At 35.9% G+C, this 15709-nt stretch overlaps 1 protein-coding gene across 13 annotated transcripts in view; it reads right to left on the bottom strand.

Moving 5' to 3' along the window:
- The window catches only part of Ube3a (ubiquitin protein ligase E3A), a 92854-nt gene extending 77565 nt beyond the window's left edge, over positions 1-15289 (bottom strand). For 6 of the 13 annotated variants that reach the window (XR_005487990.2, XR_005488019.2, XM_039082286.2 and 3 more), the window contains exon 1: positions 12880-15289. The gene's annotated coding sequence lies outside the window, so the exon portion shown is untranslated. 13 annotated transcript variants of the gene reach the window in all.
- Between the last annotated feature and the right edge of the window lie 420 nt (positions 15290-15709).

The following is a 15709-nucleotide window of genomic DNA, read 5'->3' as shown; positions in this document are numbered from 1 at the left end:
TTACTGAAATCCATTATAAAATAAAAGCAAATTTAAATTTATCTTCAATACTTATAAAGATCCAAAAATATATTGAAACATAAATTACCCTACTCTTATTGCCAAGATAAGTAGTAAGGTCCCTATGTAGACTGTGGTCTGAATATTTTTCCAACTAGGAAAGCCATGTTTCTCATCTTCGTGTACAAAGATTAACACTCCTCAATCCCTTAACTCCTTACAAATGAGCTGAAAATATATTAAACTTGCTCATATACCTCAAATTCCTTCATATAATTATAGTAACTCCACTTTCAGTTAATCTCTATATGCAAAACTTCTGCTGTATAAAACCTCCTAGAGTTGCAACCATGGCTAAGTCCTTTGACCTTTCAGTCTCTCAGGTATATTAAATTGTTGGATTAGAGATAATGTACTAAAAGAATATGCTTTCCTGACCCATGACAGGGCCCCATTACTCGATTAAATCACTCCATGTGTGAATTCTTTACAAATAAAGAATAACAACAAACTTATTACAAAGCTTAAAGCAAGTTCTCCTATGATTTTAAATTTCTGTTCATAGATCATTTATAACTGAGTATTTTTCTGCCTTTAATGTCATTTAATCTTATTTTGTCATGAGAAAACCTAATGCCATAGATTAAGCAACTACAAAATAAATATATCTGAACATTATTTATAGGTAAGTACGTGGGTTGGTGGATGGGTACATGCAGGAGCGGGAGGGAGAGAGGGAAGGAGGGAGGGAGGGAGGGAAGGAAGTAGGTTGGTTGGGAAGGAAGGAAGGAAGGAAGGAAGGAAGGAAGGAAGGAAGGAAGGGCCAATAGATGGATGGATAAATGATGGATGGACGGACGGACAGACAGATTAAAAAACTGATAAATGGACTGATTTGATGGTCTCACTATATAACCTTGACTAGTCAGGAACTTGCTATGTAGTCTAGGCTAACCTTAAATTCATAGGAATTGCCTAATCCTGTCTCCTAAGTGCTGGGATCAAGGCTGTGGACTACCATACCCAGCCTTGTATTAATTATTTTAAATAAAACCAACAAACACTATGAGTTTAGGGAACTGAGTTTCAATCAACAACAAGATCACTTGAGGAAATCTATTAAAATATATCTACTAGGGAGGTATGGGTGAAGTACATCCATAATGTCAGTACTGAGGAGGTAAATGCAAGAGAACCAGAAATTCAAAGACAGACTTGGCTGTGTATTAAGTTCTAGAATAGCCTAAACAACATGAGAACCTGTCTTTTTAAAAAAAAAAAAGGACAGAAAAAGAAAGACAGATGCAGGGTTATCTGCAGTAATTCTGATTCGGAGCAATTGAGTGCATGAATTTGTATTGTGAACACACTTCAAGTGATGCATACATTCCATTTTACCTCTGTACTTAATAAACACACCTATTTTTACGACCCTATCTTTGGCATTATAACTTCCAGTTCCCAATTGTCAAATACTGTTTGAATATCTCAGCATCTAAAGTAATTTTAAAGTCTTTCTAATTCTCAACTATTTTCACACACACTCCCATACAAATACCCAAAACATTCTATTCTATATATTTGTATGTCAACAATCAAATTGTCCTAACAGAGAGAAAAATCTTCTGCCATCCTCTTCTTCTCCTATTTTGACTTAACCTAACCACTATTTACAACTCTTCAAATTTTTCATTCGACAGATATCAATTAGACTTTGAGTATATATTGGTAGTTAAAAACACCATAGTCTCCATAATAGATAAGATTTATCACATACTACTAAGTCCTTGGTAGAATTCATGTGCTAATGACTCAAATCAGAAAAGTTCAAGAAATATTGTACAATCTCTCCTGCCAAGTATAATATTGTTCACTCACTGCTACCAATTCTACCTCAGGAATCTCACCACAATTCAACACTATCCCTAATAATTCCTTAGTGAACTTTATTTGCTTTTGGAATAAAGCTTAATCTCTCCATCACATGTAATACTATGTAACCAAACCCTGTGAGTATACCCTTTCTTCCAAACTAGATAAAACATTAAGAAAGTATGTCATTAATTTTTATACTAAATGCATAAAAACGTTTATAGAATAAGACAGTTCACAGAAGAAAAAACTTGGGTAGCTATGTAAATGCAAGAATAAGATTCAAACTTCAATCTGTTTCAAAAGACTATCCATGTCCATTTTCTTATAAACCACTCTAGCTCAAAGTAAGGCCTGGAAATATTAGCTTTAAAATTCTTTTTTGTAATACCTCATCTTTAAAGAAAGAATTCATTGCTTCTTTTCCCCACATGGTTACTAAGATTGTTGTGACACAGAGCCTTGTTATTTTCTCTAGTTTTTCTCTTACATATTTTCACAGAACTATATCCTCTTAGAAATTAGAGTTTGATCATATCTCTCATATTAAAAAAATCCCTATGCCTTCTCAATGTTGATAACATAAATTTCAAATTTTTTATTACATATTAACTGAGGTCCTTGTCATATGGTCACATCCAGTCATCCAAATATTGTCCATAGACGATAACCTCCAGAACTATCGATCTCCCTAGGTTTTTGTACTCTATCATATATTAGAAATCTCTTATTTCTGGTCTTAATAATTTTGCATATCAGGACATTTCACTAGAAATGTTTTCCTGGACTCTGCAATTTCTATCCTCTTGATCTATTAAAATCTAGTTTAAAAAAAAAAAAACATTCTTCCTAAAACTTTAGAGCACACCAAATGAACAATAACAATTAAAAGCACTGAGACTGACAATAATATTAAGGAGAAAAATCAGAATATTTTTCAGTGAAATTATTTCAAAAAAATATATATATAGTCACTTTGAGAAAAATGCCTCTAGTTTTAGTTACCATGTCCCAGCCAACTCACACCTAGATATAATCAAGAGAATGCTGTATATTCACAAAAAAGCTGAACATGTGTATGTGTAATACTACACACACACACACACACACACACACACACACACACACATAAAATACTATAACAACCCAAACTGAATATATATCAAATCCCATATACTGATGACTGGACAGATAATCAGCCATTAATAAAAAAAAATAAAAATTTGAATAAGATGGCTTTCAAGGTCCTTGTCAACAATAACATTGTACAGTTTCTTTTAAATGTTTTTCAATAAATTATAAACACAAAGAAAATTGCTTAGCATATAGCAGGCCCTAGATTTTAAACACCAGTACAAACTAATTAAATTTGTTAAATTGAAACATGCAAAAAAAAAAAAAAAACAACAACATAAAACTCCTATCATTTTACCACTCAGAATTAAAGCAAACACAAAATAAGATGCCATTTTATCACTATTTAAAAATCTAACTATTCCAAGTACTGATAAAAGATGCTAGAAACAAAAATGTTCATTCACTGCTGATATGGTATGTATTGACAAATCTAATTTACATAAGAATTTCCATATCTAATCAAGTTAACCTATTCTCTAAAAACTTCATTTCTTTAAATTTCCCAAGAAAACCTTTACAAAGGAAGTATAAAAATGATCTCTGCAGCATTACTCACAAGAGCAATATAAGAAGCAATCTAAAATATTCATAAGCAGTGGGATACAATACTATATAGTTATCCCTATATTGTAATACCAAAGATCTAAATGTGCCAACATACACATCTCAAAAACATAACAGATAAAACACATAAACAAAACTTAAAAAAACACATAAACTGATGGCAGGTATGTACGAAACATATCTATAGAAAGTTAAGGATGATATCTCACTTATGAGCAAAGGTCATATTTAAGTACAAAACAGGAGATATTCAAGAACCTCAAGAAACCTCTTACATGGGTAAGAAGAGATGGTCACAGGACTTGGAGGAACGGATTAAGTTTCCAGAACAAAATCAAAACTGGCATCATTTATATTACTGGGTGGTAGGTAAGTAGATTCTTGATGTATTATTAAAAAGTATTTTATAACATGTTTCAATAAGAAATAATCTGAATATACAATGTCTAAGCTAAAGGCAAAACCCTGAGACTATGGAGAATTCCATGACACAATCTTCCCAATTTATGAAAAATATCTTAATAAGATAAAAATGTATGACTCCTGAGATTATCTCTGTGAATAGGATAAAGTCATCCAAGCCTGACACCTGAAAAAAAATCTCTGGAATTAAAGTTAAAAATTGAGAGAACTTAATCTACATAACTATCCTCTGACCTCCACACACATCAAAGTATGGCACTTTTATGCCCAAATACACATCATATAATACATAATAGTAATAGTAATAATAATTCAAAAGATTAAGATAAAATATAAAGGACTAAAGACTAGGTATAGAAGAAACATGCCCTGGGTTTAATGATAAGATCTCCCCCAACCCAAAAGAAAAAAAATCATTATTATTACAACATGATCATTTTAAGCACACAATAGGTCCCTAAATAATTAAGCTATTATATCCTGACCACTAAAAAAAGGATTCAGTATCATTTTCTAAATATTTGGAATGAATTATCAATATGAAAAACACATATACAACACACACAATTCTACCCTTCCTAAGATTGCCTTGTCAAATTCAGCACAGGCATATTTACAATGAGAAGGAGGCTTCAGAATGTCTCCGTTAATTGTCCAGGTCAATCTAGTACTGCTTAATTCTGCTTACCTTTAAATTCTCAAGCCTAGAGAATTATTCATTATCGTACATACACATTTCAAGAGCCTATAGCAGATATCCTAACCCAGACTTGAACAATCTAGAAAGTAGTAGTTCATTCATTCCAGCATTTACAAATGCCTGTATCTGCAGAAGAGAAAGGAAAAGAACAAAGACAAGAGGGTGGAGAGAGGGGGAAAAAAAAAGAGAAGAGGAGGGAAAGATGGGAAAAGAAGACAAAGGTTACAGAATACAAAATGTGTACACATTTACTGTTCTCCCAGACTATTCAGTATAGGAATAAACATCTAATTTCAATTGGTTACACTATGTGCACATTCTACTGATAAAACAGATCTGTTTTTAAGTTCACCTCTTCCCTGTGTTTCATTTAACTCAAAAAATTGAGCAAAAGAAATTTTCAGAATGGGGTAGGAAGTTAAATCAGACCAAAAAAAATCTTTCATTTTTAAAGTAACAAGAAACATAATGTACTAGCCAGTAATTATACATGATGTGAAGTACAGATAAAAGACTAAAAGTAACTCAGTTCTCCTACTATCCTTAAGGGTTTTTATTTTAAAATTATATAGTCCAATCTGTGGAGGAAAGTGTATTTCTCCTTTAAGTTCCTCAACTTTTATTTAAACTCTTACTCCCATCTCCAGTCTACAAACCTGTACAATTTTATATAATCAGTGAAAAACAGTAACAGAGAGAATGGAGAATGGAACAGGATTTAGAAGTGGAGAAATTTCATTTCTTTGAAACTAAGGATTTGGATTTTCGTAGTGTATTTTTCTATCAGTAACACATGATAACAGCTCACTTTAAACATGAAGACAAAAACACATTCTCTAATGAATCTATCTGAAATATGATTTATATATTAGTACACATAATATAAAACAGGTACTCAAAAACATTTTAAATTACCAAACAAAAACACATTTAACAAAGGCAAATATTAATTAACCTTATTTTTGACATATTGTATGCTTAGCAAATGTATCTACACAGAGGGGCATCTTAAGAAATCTTAAGGGAGAAAATACTAATAAATTGGGGATATGCTACTTCCCCTTATGATACACTAGGATTTATTCAAAAAAATAAAACAAAAACAAAAACAAAAAGAAAAGAAAAAAGTGACTATGCATTTCATCTTTTCCTTTCCAAAAAAAACAGCAGTATGATTCACATCTGATACTAGGTAGAGTGCTGAAACAATGAGAAGAAATTCTTATAGTGGTATCAACTAAAGAAAACAGGGAATGAGTTTCAGAAAGGACAAAAGTTCAAGGAAATAGCAAAATATAAAGTTTGTTCATACTAAATGACACATTTACTGGTTAGTTTGTTATATTATCCTCTATGTGGTTCATATCTTCTATATTAAATTAGAGGTATCAGCATTTATTTTACATCACAGATTATAAAACTAAATGAATTATGACCATGGTTTAATCCACAATGGCATTTCTAAGACTATTTTCTCACATCAGAGACAAAGTCCATTAGAAATTTGAAGTAAATAGCTATATCCTTTATTAAAAAAAAGTTTTATCACATTAAAACACTGTCCAGAAAGAACAACACTGACAGTATCTTCATTCATATGTAATTTGTGTGCCAAAACGCTTGCTTTAAACATCCTGAAAAACATTTTGAATTGAACATGTATGCACTGGACACAAAAATAATGGTTCACTCCCAGCATTGGAGCAGTGAAGTCAGAAGGATAAGTGAGGTCCTCTTCAACTACAAAGAAATTGAGACCACCATGGACTACATGATACCCTGTTTTAAAAAATATGTAAGACCACCAATAACTAAAGTGTCCCAGCACTTGGGCCAAAGATCAAGAATTCAAGGGCAGCCTGAAATAAACGGCCATACCTTGACTTTTATCAACTAACACTACTGCTGCTGCTGCCTCCGCCCGCCACCATCCACCTACCACCCACCCACACACATCATATCATCATTCAAAGGAGATCTGTAAGACTCCATAACATATTTTTTCAAAGTACTTTTTTCAACCTGGGGATGTAGCTCACTGCTAGGTTGCAAGGCCCAGTATTCTATCCCCAGTAATGCAAAACTAAAATTGAAGGGTTTTTTTTTTTTTTTTTTGAGGGGGGAATATCAGATTTCTGTCAGAGTAATGAGATCTGTACTATACTGCTCAGATGATGCTGAGAGGTAAGGAAGACCAAATTCTGAGATGCGGTGAGCTGCTTAGAGAAACAACAGATTCCACCACATAAAAACAGACAGCAGGATGTATAAGGCAAGTTTTATCCTGCTCATTTAAAATATGTTCAGGACCTACACACTACTTTCCTTTTTATTTCACTTCAAATAAAGATGCCAGCAAGATTTACATAGGATTCTCTCTCAGAAACTGATTTCTTAATGAGGCTCCTACTCAGATTTGCTATAAAAGCCTAAATATGGTACTATGGCCCCTACAGCCTGCCCTTTCCCATCATTCTTACAACTGATTTATTTTCAATTCACTTAATGAAGAGGTCAAGCAGAGCAAATGACAAGGGACTCAGCTTTGCAAATAATTTATCACTACCAATTAAGAGTTATTGTTTGTGTTAAATGTATGTTACTTATTTCTAGGTTTACTTGAAACCATAGAAGAAATAAGTGCTTCAGAATTTCAGTGGTTTAGGAAACAAAACAACCTAGGATTATTGAAATGGAGTTATCAAATCTGAAACAAATTTATATTGTAAATGCAGCTATAAAGGAGTACACACCTGCAATCCCAGCACTCAAAAGAGGTAGGAAGACCAGAAGTTCACGTTTATTCTCCCTGTCAGTTCCAAGATAACATCAGCTGAAGAACCTTTGTCTCAAAATAAATAAACAAAAATAAAATATCCCCAGATGTTTCTTTAACAGGCTTAGCCATGTTAACAGAAACAATAAGACAGTATTCCATCATCCTTTCTCCTACTAATTTCCTGGGCAACTTACTCTCTTTATACAATATCAACCAACTTTCAAGAAGTATCCCATATGAGCAGCATAATCCTCTGTACCAAGAAGGCAGTATCACTTTAATATGATTAACAATGCCTTAGAAAGATAAATGGCCTGCTTTTTAGCTCATTCTGGCTCAAGACAGAAGTCAGAAGAACAACAACTTCTGGCAACAAAAATCAGGTAAAACCTAGAAATAAATAATGTATATTTAAGCCTCTTTCACATAGCAGTATTAAAAAAAAACTATTTTATTTATAGATAGGTCCAATACTTATAATCTTTCCAAATTACAATCCAGTTAATTTAGTTGTTATAGACAACTAAAAATCAAGAAATTATAACTAGTATTTTGAAATTAAATGAAAACATAAGAAATTTGATGTGTATTTATTAATAAGCCACTTTATTAAAAAGGAATAAAGCATCCTCAAGTATTTCAAACTTTCACATTTGGAAAAAGAAATTGAAAAATAATAGTATTTCTACGTAATACAATTTATTTCACATCTTTTATTCAAAAGAATAAAATCCTATGCTATCTTATAAAGATTATCCTTTATTAATAGTATAAAAATACATAACTCCATAAAAGTGAATTTGTAATTGCAAAACTAGTGTGGTTATTCTTCTGAACAAATTCTGCCAATGAAAGTAGAACCTTTACCTAGGAGCCAGAGGCTCTAGATTAATTCTGACTTTAGATGAACTTAAGAAAACTATTTTAAAAATCTTCAATGCCCTCGTGTATTAAAAAAAAAAAAGTTAATACAGTAGCTGATCTCAGAAGAATATTTAGTTTTATAAAATCTCTGACTCTTATTATTGAAAGTCAGAATGGTAATCACTCTCCAAAAAAATGAGTCCTAAGAGGCTGAATGGCATACCAAACTAAACCTATTTCACTTTATATATACCAGGAGTGCATGTGCACTATAAATAGTATATTGTTGGGCTGCAACTAAGACATGAACTTGGATTGTTGCCATCACCCCCTAAAGGAGATACAATAGTACCCTTTGCAATTGTAGCTGAGGGGTTAAAGGTAAGTCTACAAAACTGCCCTAAACCTGGAGGGGCATAGACAATTAAGTTCTATAACATAATAGGATATCACATTAAAAAAATAAATTGGTGTTATGTGCAATAAATAACCAATCATCAGTTTTCAAATGATAATTTCCTTGGGGTTTTTTTTAACCCTTATAACTCAGGCCAGCTCACAGATTTCAAAGAAGCTTCAGAAACGTTAGCTGATAGATAACTATTTCAGACATAGTCCCCTATATGATATGTGAATGTTTGCACCCTACTAAAACTTCTCTAAAAGCCTAAAATCTGAGGTGATGAAATTACAAGTGTGACTTTTAGGAGGATCTACATTGATGAATGAGAGCTATGTCCTTATGTTAAAAGACCCTATGTCCTACTCTTAGCAGAGGCGATCTTTGAGTTGGAGGCCAGTTTCCCCTATTTAGCTATTTAGCCTATTTATTAGTATCAGAGGCTAATGAGAGACACTGTCACAAGAAAAGGAAGGGGGAGGGGAAAAAGACAAAAGAAGAGAAGGGGAGTGAAATGGAGAGAGAGCTAGAGAAATGACTCAAAAGTTAAATTGAAAGCACTTGTGCTCTTCCAGAGGACCTGGGTTCAAATTCTAGATCTGACATGGCAACTGAACAACAGTCAAAAATCCCAGTCCCAGCAGTCCCAACACTCTCTTCTCACCTTCACGGATCACAGACATCCACACCCAAGTGCACTCTCATACAATAAAATCAAAAAAAAAATAAACAATTAATACAGACAGAAACACAGAGACAACATGCCAACACACAGTGGTACAGGCCTGCAATCACAGCTACTATGGAAGAAAGTAGGAGGATTCCCAGTTCAAGGTCTGCCTGAGCTAGAGTCAGTACAGAGGACTAAGAAGTGGAAAAGCAGTTCCTAGAACTTGAGAGGTACTAGGTTCAGCCCCTAATCCTCCTAACATTACTCAAATTACATTGAAAATTAGCTTTGATCTTAACACTTCTCAATGTCCATAACTGAGATACGTTTTTTAGAGGGGGGTAGAGAGGTGTAAGACCAACCTTTGGTATTTTATAAATAGGCTGAACAGACTTAGGCTTCTGGAAAAATAGTCTCTGATTAAACAATATAAATCCCTGGCCTGACTTCATAATGAGAAAGAAAACAACAGAACAGATTATGGACTATAAAACGCTATATAAAAGGTGCTTTAAGATTTTCAGAAAAACTGGGTATGAAAATTGAAAGACTATTAAGCACTTTACAGTCTTTAATTCTTAAAAATCTGGAATATCTTCACCATCTTGTTTATAGATAAAACCATGTCTCATCGAAAATGAAATCAAGCTCTTACTACAAAGATATTTCTAGGCTGGGTGATGGTAGCCATAACTCTAATCCCAGCACTGGGGAGGCAAAAGCAGGTTCATCTCTGTGAGTTTGAGGCCAGCCTGGTCAACACAGGATAGCGACAGCTACACAAAGAAACCCTGCCTCCAAAAAGAAAAAAAGGAAGGAAGGAGGGAATGAAGGAAAGAGAAGAAAGAAAGAAAAGAAAAAAAAAAAGAAAGTTTGTTTGATTACACATTCTATCACATCTCTGATTGATAACATTTTTTTGAGACAAGTTCTCAACTCTTATTCTAGGCTGACCTAAACCTGGCCACAATCCTTTCTTCAATCTCTCAATTGTTGGGTTTACAGAAGTGAGACATCATGCCTAACATAACATTGTTTTTATTTTTATCAGTAATGAAGTAAAATACTGTCAAAACCAAAACTCTATTATCCTAAACCTTCATATGAAGAGAACATCAAAGACTTTAAAGACTATTTTTATATGACCCTCTGCTCTGATACTTTTTTTGTACTTGAAAGTACTTAGAAGACCATCGGTTAAAATTCAAACCCAGTTGCAAAAATCAGAACACTTGATGTTTTAATAGCTGCATATACATGTAATATAAATCCATTAACAGTAATTTTATCATTAATAACAAACATAAACCTAAGTAGAATAAATGGTAATATACCAGTAACCATTTAAGGTTTTATTTTTTTAAAGGACATTTGAAAAAATCATCTTAAGCCCTTGAACAGAAAAAAATTAGCTATGCCCAATGGAAAAAAAAAAGTTGATAAAAATTGAGAGAAACGATTACAGCAATTTTTGAGGGAAGAGAGATTGACATAAATGTTTAAGATATACAACTGAATAAAATTAACATGTCAGAGAAATTAGTCTCAGATGAAAATTACATTTTCTATTTAAAGCCATAAAAAGGGCAAGTAGCCAGTCCTGGTGGTATACAGTTTTAATTGCAGAACCCTGGAGACAAAGCCAAGAGGAAAGTTACAGGTCATCCAGTGGAGTACCATTAAGACCCTTTCAACAAAAAAAAAAAAAAAGAACGAAAAAATGGTGATGGTGGATATTTCAGAGATTAAAAAAAGCCACCTACAAAACCTGCATGCAAAAGGGATTTTTTTTTTTTTAAACTCATGGTTAAGCTCCTCAGGTATATGAGGAGCAATACCCAAAGAATTACGTGTGTATACCACTCCACAACACACCAATGCAAGGTAAATATTGACACAAATACTTCACAGCTTACTTACATTCTGATTCTGAAAACAAAGCTACAAGTCATCTCATCTTTATTATGTGTTGTATCTTTCTTAAAATATAGACTGCAAATTGATGAAGTTCTCATTTTTATTACAGATTTTGATACATGGCTTTTTTGTAATGCTAAGTATCTATGGATTTACAGTCATACTTAGGCTTATCAGCAATACAGATGCAATATCCATTCCCTTAAAAGTGCAGTAAGCAGATTCTACTTAAGAGAATTTAATACTAAAGCAGTTTCTGTCATACATAACAAGACAAAATTTTCCTTTTATCTCTCCTAAAATCTAAATCTGCATGATTTACCAAAAAAAAAAAAAATCTTAAGTAAAAGTAGTCACTAATCTGGGATGTGACAAAAAAAAAACAAAAAACAAACAAAAACAAAAAACAAAAAAAAAAAAAAAAACACTTGTCATGTCACTTGTCCAACAAGATTTACTAGGTCTTTGAATATTTAGCTTTTTAACAGCTATATTTCTCCCCCACCCCCTGCCCCACAGCTATATTTCTTAAAGTTCAGGCCATCTTCATTTCAAACGCACTTCCTTCTCCAAAGCATTTTAACATAATCTGCTGCTTCTCCCAAAACCCTGGGTTATACGAACATCCTTTGCGACATTAGATAATTGTGGATCACACATCCCATATACTATTTGGTTAACATTTGCAACAGTACACTAGCTACTTAATACAAACCCAAAGAGATTTTGTCTATTTCAGTATCCTCAAAAGACATAAAAAAAAATTGACGTAAAATTGTCTTTAGAGGATTCTAAATGTGAAAAAGTCTTATTAAAATTATATTTTTTATTTTTAAGGCTAACGCAATTATAGCACATTCAACTCTGACTCTTCCAACAAAAAGCCTCCGCATCAAAATGGGGAAAACGTCCTTTTCATTTTCTCAACTGAAAAGGGGGAGGGGAGAAGAGGAGGAGACCAACTGCTTACAGGTTTGCATTTAAAATTAACACAGCAGTTTCTGAGGAATCCAGTAACTCACGTTCAACTACTGAATCCTACCAGACGCAGCACACGAATAAAACCACAGCGCAATCCTTGGGCTTGATGTGCCGCTTCATCCGTCTTCCTTCCAATCCACCCCCTACAATACCCCAACCCACTAAGCACACTTCTAAATATGTCTTCCCCACCAGAGCGCCCCTTTGGAGGAAAAGGACTTCCTTTTGCAGCCTGAAGCCACGGCTGGCTCTCCGATCCCTGCTTAGATGAGGCCCCAATCTCGACGCCCTGCACGTCCGCCCCACCCCGGGCCCACTCGGGTACCCGCGGGTGACAAAACCCTCCCTCTTGCGCTCAGCCAGCACTGACAGTTAAGGCTGCAGCAGCCGCAGCCACCAGGGCCTAGTCCTGGCACCGGCCCCTCCAGACCACGCGCCCAAGCACTCGCTCACGGAGGCGGGTGAGGGCCCAGGCGCCTACCCTGTCAGCGCGGCCTGGAGGGTGACGAGGGGACCGGCGGTACAGACCAGAGGGAGCGCGCCGGGCAGGCCGCGGCCGCAGCAGCACTGACCTGTCCTCGCCCCCGCGCGTGGGCTGCGGCCCTCGCAGCTGCGGCCGCCTCACTGGTCCTTGTCGCCCTCGTCCACCGCCGCCGCCCGCCACCGCCTCGTTCCCTTTCGCTGGCGCCACCGCCGGGTCTCATGCGGGACCCGCGCTTCTCCTCAGGAAACTGAGGCCGGGAGGCCGGGCGCCTGGGCAACCTTGAAGTCGGCGCTGAACGGCTGCTGCCGCGATCTGTCCACGGTGGGGGGCGAGGGTGGCGAGCAACTCCGAAGAGAAGCAGAAGGAGGCGCCACCGTCCGCGACTGGTCGAACGAGGAGAGTCGTGATGAGGCGGTGAACAGCTGCGTGGCCCGGTGCGCGAGCGAACGCAGGAGGGGCGGCGAGGTACTTGCGAAGACGAAAGGCCCTGTCGTCTCCTGTAGTCACCCAAAGAGGAGCGCCACCATCTTGGGAGAAACACGGATCTCGCGAACGAGGACGAGAAGACTAGGTGGGCGGACCGAGTATCCCGACAGGCAGCGCGCGCCACCCTGCCGGCGGAGGGCTCCAAGTCCGGAGGCGGGAGACTAGGCGAGCTCGCGCGTGCGTGGGACGACGACTGTCTCCGCCCCGCCCGGATTGCATCTCTGCAGGGCCCTACTCTAGTTCGCCTTCGCTCTTGGCGCGGGTGCCTTTGGGAAAGGGAGATGGCTTTGGGCTAGGTGGAAGCTGGCCAGCACGGTCGCCATCTTGAGACAGGGCTGAGAGAGGCTTGGTGTTTTTAGCCTATGCTCCTTTTACCCAATCTATAGACCATTGTCTTCGGTGTACTCGGGAGAGCTGACAGGGCTAGCCAGCCGAGGATAGCCTCGGAGTCAGAGGGTCGAATAGGCTGAGAGGGTATTGCCTACTGGCAGAATAAAGAACCTTAGAAGTATTTAGTTGTTATGGCTGACCCCTACGACTTTTTTGCAGGAACCCGAGAGTGAGCAACCTTCCAGTAAACAAGGTCATCCGCTTAGGCCTCTGCCAGGACAGGATTTGTCACTGGTTTACCAAACTAGTAGGTAAAAGCCTAACCAGTGGTGTCTTCCAGTAGATTGTCAACTGAGTGAATCCCTGCTTGATCCCACATGGATAGAGACTAATTTTGATATGCAGAAGACCTGAACTCTTTTAGAGCCATGTGACTTCTTGGTACCAAAGTGATGGTTTACTTAGGTTTTTTGCTGTTGTTGTTGTTGTTGTTAATGGTTTTGACACTCAAATTATTACAGACTGGCTGACACGTTATTTTCTGGCTTGCAACTTTGTAAGCCTTAATCATCTAGTACTCAAAATGTAACAATCACATGTAGCAATGTGCTTTTCTGTTTCTTGCAACTCCTATAAATGGATACATATACATCTCCCCACTATAAACAGCTATTTTTGGGTTTTTTTGTTTGTTTGTTTCTTTGTTTTTCAAAACAATTTCTCTCTGAAGCCCTGGCTGTTCTGGAGCCCACTCTGTAGACCATTCTGGCCTTCAATTCAGAAATTCACCTGCTTCTGCTTTCTGAATGATGGGATTAAAGGCTTGCTATTTTTTAAAACTTAAAAAATAAGCAGGGGCAGGAGGTGTAAACTATTGCACGAAAAATAAGTGCAACTGTTCAGTCAGATTGTAAGATACTTTAAAATTTTTCTATTCTTATTTTTTTTTCTTCATTAAAAATCCTCATTTGGAATACCATTGTATTATATGAAAAGAGCTAGTAACAAATGTAACCTTTTAAAGAGTTATCTTTGCAAATTATTAAAATACAAAACCAAAACGAAGATCATTAGACTACTAAGAAAAGTAAAGTATTGCAGCGGAAAGATGCTTTCAGCTATTCACTTCTAAATAGAAGTTGTCTGGGAAAAAAAGGAAATTTTCTAGTAAGTAATGTGAATTGTCAAAATATAGCCAACACCGCAGAGTTCTAAAAAGCTTAAAAGTTTGAAGGATATAGATATCCAAATGCCAATCAAGTTCTATACGGAGATCGTGGAGAATCCCAATTTATCATACCAAACTGAAAAAATTATTTACTTAACGTTAAATATATATTCTTATATGGGCCTCTGATGATCAGGACTTCATGTATTTCAATTTATTATTTTTAAAATTTAGAAACATTAATGCTAACATAAGGGTGCATGCCTGAAACCCCAACATAGGGAAATCTAGAGTTCTATGGAAGGTCTCACTGTAAAGAGAGACTATCTTAAAGGGAAATGGAGAAAGCAATGATGTTTATGCCAAAAATTATTAGCATGAATGATTCCTGACAACATATTTGCATACTTCTCAGGAAAAGTATGTTTTCCATTATCAAGCTTGTATCTTTTTTCAAACACCTTTTCTAGGAAAAGCTACTTGGTATATACGTGTGCAATAAAGTCTAAGTGAGACTCAATAATTTGAAATATTTTCTCATTTCAAATATAAAAGAACCATGTAAGTGTATAAGCATAGCCATGCTATAAACAAACTTAGTGTCTACTATTTAACTCAGAACAACATGGTCGCTGTGAAACAATACAAGGCAATTTCTGTACATATGTTCAATAAGTCAGTTTAAGAAAAAAATCAGGCCTATAAAAGTTTTTTAGAGCAGTTGACCACTTGTATGGTTTTGAAGGTGTCAACTAATATTTATCTGTTACTCCTGAGCTGGAATAAAAAAATCATCAAGAAACAGTATAAATACCCAACATTAAAAAAACGATCAGGGGAAAATTTCTTCAACAGAATAACAATGGCTAAAGATTTAAGAACAACTATAGACAAATGGAATCTCATAAAGTTGAAAAGCTTCTATAAGACAAAG

This window comes from Rattus norvegicus, chromosome 1 (genome assembly GCF_036323735.1).
Source record: "Rattus norvegicus strain BN/NHsdMcwi chromosome 1, GRCr8, whole genome shotgun sequence".
NCBI classification, from domain to species: Eukaryota; Metazoa; Chordata; class Mammalia; order Rodentia; family Muridae; genus Rattus; species Rattus norvegicus.
The sequence above is the reverse complement of the archived record's forward strand: the minus strand, read 5'-3'. Positions and strand labels throughout refer to the sequence as shown.